Here is a 4,993-nt window from a genome sequence, read left to right as displayed (position 1 = left end):
GAGAGAGAGAGAGGGAGACCCACTGGTGGCAACCCCTGGGGTTTATTACAAGGGTGGAATCAAATACACCGGGTGTCAAAAAATGAAATGCCGCCCTACTGCGTTCCTAACCAACCCCCTTTTTGACGGGAGGATGAGATCATGGTGAGTTACGGAAGAGAGAAAAAGAAAAGCCGTGATAGGGTGAGATCACCACTCTTCGCGAATAAAAGATCGTAGATATTTTTTCCTTCAACATCCCATATGCTCCAGATATTTAATTAGATATCAGGCAAAAGATTCTTATCCATATTTTGCTTTTAAATTGTAACATTATAGTTATTTGCTTGTATGACACATTGAAATTTAGAAAAGTTAATAATTAAGCATATTCAAATTTTAAATGGTTCACATTATATACGTTAATTATTTTAAATTTGACTTTTATATATCCTTCTATTTTCTTGATATTGTTAATTAATATCCTAGTCCTTTATTTTAATTTTATTTTTGAAATTTAGATCTTTTCTACATATTTTTCTATTTTATAAATTTTTATTTTTTATATAAATATAGTATGTAGGATCGTGACTTTATTTGAATGATTGCTTTCCTTCATGAAACAATCGCGAAGGGGTAGCACGAACCCGATGCGACATAGTCACCCCATTTGCTCCGCGCTCTTGTTTGTTTCGTAATCTTTAAGATCGGAAGGGTTCGAAGTATTCAAGGTGATGCAAAAATATTGTCAAACTTGATCTTGTCGAATTTTCTATTAGTTTGCCAACAATCAAGTTTATTATTATTTTTTCTTGTTATCATTGATTTATTATCTTGGCAACGGTAGAAAATAATAAAAATAGTTTTATCCATATAATTTCTGATACAATATCAGGATTATAGTTTCAATAATTTGGACGATATATTTCCCGTTCGCAATGGAAGTTCTTACAGAAACTGCCTTCAGAGAGAGAAGAAACGAGTAGTGATTAAATATTATGACCGGCTCAGTCTTCCGCGACGCCTGTGGGAGATGTTACTTAGCGTAATTAAAGGATCTCTTTGCCGAATATCTATGGGACAAACCGCGTGCCAATGAAGATCTCTGTTCTAAATCATTTTCATAACTAAGGCGAGATCGCACAGATTCTTAGAAATTTTTTATTATTAAATATGATGATACCGTCGCGTTGTACATGTATAATGAATATTATTTCTTATTAATTCTTATTAATTTTATTGCCAATTTTATTTGCTAAATCTCTAGATCCATTTTTAATAGTTATAATGTAACAGTGCGTAGACGTTTGCTAAATCTTGAAAATAGCAAATGTCCTAAGCAAGACGTTTGTCTTGGATGATGTATGATGAAAATGTCTTGTACCTATCAAGTAATGTCTTGTCGAGTGCAAGTACGAGGAAACGACGAGGGTCCGTTAGTCACAAGATGACTCGTCCGAAGGGTAAGCGTTCCGCTTGTTCCGTCATTTTCACGATATCTTCTAACTTTCTCATTGTTTCCAAGCAATCTACGATTAGCGTGATTACATGAAATCTTCCATTTTCATGAAACATGATTGGATATGATTTATAAGGGTCATGGCACATAGAAAAATATAAGCAGTAAGCGAATCGACCAATCACAGTAGAGAATAATAAGAGTAATAAGGCAATAACATAAGCAGTAGCGAATAAAAAATGTTGGTTTGCTTACTCTTTCATCTTATTGTTTATGGAAATTTGTATGTAAATTCATCGCATAAATATCGCAAACTCTTCGAATTTATTGCAATCACGTGTAAACAAATAAGAATTTATAAATTTTATACATTAATTATAAAAGATAAATAATATATATACAAAGGTTATCAATTTAATGCATTTATAATAATCTTAAAAATTATATTACATGAATATCAACGCAGAAGCGAGTTATAGCTGCTTGAGAAATAGAATCTCCTCTTAAGATAGTTTCATTATTCTGCCCTTCGCAATCGTCATCGCGTCTGACCAAGAACAACCCTAGAGAGCTACGGTCCAGAGGCTATCCCAGGGTCATTTCCATTTGCCCCTTGCAAAGTGGAATCATTTCCCAAGAGTCTACATTCCCCCGACCTTCGAGTTCGCGTGGCACAGCTGTGCTGGCCAGTAGTCCCTTCTCCTTTCATTCAACCGATGAAGCTTGGTCGAAAAATCGATCATCGATTTAGCTCTCTTGTTTATGAAGAAATATGTCTCAAAATATCCTTTTAATTTCCTAAGTGATGATTGCTTAATATTTTTTAATTATTTTTATTGATTGATATTTATAAAAACAGAATCCACACTTTGAAAAAAAAATTTTGGGTTTTTATTTCTACTATAATTACATGATAAAATACTATGGTTAGGAGTTCCATTTTTATACTTATTACTGCTATAATATTATATTTAAAATTCTACATACAAAAAAGAATGTATGATTACTGTCTAAAATGATTATGATTTTATAGTCTTTTTCGAGACCAATCATATATTCTTTTCAGAAATATCAAAAGCTTTTCTCTCAGTGTACATGAGTTAATTCTATCGAAATTTTGAAGATAAAGTTATCGTATAGCTATATTTTCTTATAACCTCTATTCTGGTTTATGCTCCGGTGGTTTCATCAAAGGCAGGCTTCCACCCGGAACTAACTACTAATGTAGCAATCTTTTTCAAGCTCTTATGTAGTCGACTTATGATCGCGCGATTTACATGGAAATAGATACGTAACGTTTTTTAGTTTGCTCGGCTATTTATTTGAACTTCGCATTCGTATAAAAAGTTCCGCAATAATTCCATGATAATTATATTTCACGATTTAACATATAAAATTCGCGTCTTAATCTCATGACAGTTTTAGCGTTGTAAATCTAAAACGGATAATCGAACGAAGAAATTCGATAGCTAAGAAATTCTCCCAAGTTCCCGACTAGTTTCGGATAACATGGTCGTACGCTCGTGACAGTTTATCAAATTGCAAGGCTGCCCTCAGTACCCGTAAAGGGATGTAAGGGTCGTGGAACGAGGGGGTAGCTTATTAGAGCCGCGACAGCGACCCCGACTCCACCTTGAAACCTCCGGCCAACCGCCACCCTGCCAGAGTCTTACCACCTTGCTTCCTTCCATCTACCCTCTTCTATCACCTGTCTTCGACGCTTCCTACGCCCTCTTTCGTCGTGATGTTCTCATCTAACCAGTTCACGACCGTATAGTTTAAGCTCCATGAAAAAGATTGTCCGTAAAAGGTCGTATGGAGACTAAAATATATACTTAGTGTTCCTCTTTAATCTTGAAAGAGATGGAACTATGAAAAGAACCATCTTTCAAATGATCGGAGGACAATATACGTATGGGGATTTGAAATATACGTGAGATAACTTTAACAACAGTTAACAGTTAGATATGTGAAAGTTAGATATGTGAAAAGACTGGGCATAGAATTTATATCCTTTTCTGTTGAAAACTTGAATCAAATATCTAGTTGAAATTTCTGAGAGAATAGTCTCCTGAATGACAACGACGAAGAATATACATCGATGCGCGATCCCAAGGGATATGTAGTTTCTTACGCAAGAACAGGACCGCACACAGTCTGATTTTGAAAGACGCAGAGCTTCCTGCTTCTCTCTAGAGGGTAGTTTTAAAATTCAACCCCATACGAAGAACTCGGGGGACATATGTTACATGACACTCATATCAATCCCGAAAATCGATATGAAGCATAGCGTTGTGGAAAATAAATATTGGTTCCTAATGTCTTATATATTAAAAGAAACAATGTTGCTATTCTCTAAAATAATTATATTTATGAAGTATTAAAGTTTTATCTTCTCGCTAATGCCAGAATGAAATAACAAATGCTTCTCTCTGTAACGTGAAAAAAAATCCGATTCAAATACCAGCGATTCAGATCAATGCAGTTATCCGGAGTCAAAAATTGACAACATAATTCTTTTCACGAAACGTTTTTATTTTCCTGTTTTCCAATTAATCACCTCCATGCACGACAAAATCATGGATTCTAGGTTACGTTCGAATGCATGTTGTGCATATCAGAAGCGGCTGGCCACGTCGCGCTAATCGTATCGATCGAGCACTCTTAATCCATTAATGAACTTCCCAGGCTCGTTTTACCCTGGGTATCCGGGCTTTTCGCAGGCGCCGTCTGTATCTGTTACATCCCGCCACCAAGTGTGTGTACGTGTATGTGAGAGTATGCGCCTTTACTTCACGTACGGTCGCTGACAAAAGTTTCAATTAAAACTGTTTCAATTACTTTAATTTGTGGTGTGTAGATAATTTTTAATATCACCTTACATTTATACATTTTTATTATATAATATCATGGTAAAGAGAAATTAGTTAATTATATATAATGCATTGTTATTTAAAATATATCGAAAACTCATAAATTCTAAGACATAAGATAGCTCTTCGAATGTATTTTTATTCTCATTATTTACTTTGCAAATTAAACTTTGCATTTTTTAATGTATTTTTTAATGTATTTGGAGATCATCATTTTTAGGTGATGATTATCAGCACTTTTGGCTAGGACTTTACAAGCGTACGTATGTATTTGTATAATGCGACACTTTACAGACTCTTGTTGGTTGACAGTGATTTTCCATAGGATACAAAACTGTCGTTAGACCCTTTTGCGAAAAGGTCTGTCTCCAACCCTCATGTACGCAGTTCACCTAAAACTTTTCCTACGAACCGCACACGAGGGTGTAACGCTGTATAGCGAAGGGTTAGAAATTTCTCATTGTTCCTCTTTTTTTCCGCATCTTTCTTGCATTTATGTCTGATGCTTTGCTAAAATTTAGAATTTCTTCTTTCTTGAATGGAAATAATTGCAAGAGATTGTTGTACCTTAATCACAAAGTGAGGCAAACGTAAGATTGCAATCGCACTTTTTTGTCGATGCTCGATCACATACACACACACACACACACACACACACACCCACACCCACACACCCACACAC

Source organism: Atta cephalotes (genome assembly GCF_000143395.1).
Source record: "Atta cephalotes unplaced genomic scaffold scaffold00065, whole genome shotgun sequence".
In the NCBI taxonomy this organism is placed as follows: domain Eukaryota; kingdom Metazoa; phylum Arthropoda; class Insecta; order Hymenoptera; family Formicidae; genus Atta; species Atta cephalotes.
This window is presented reverse-complemented; position numbering follows the sequence as displayed.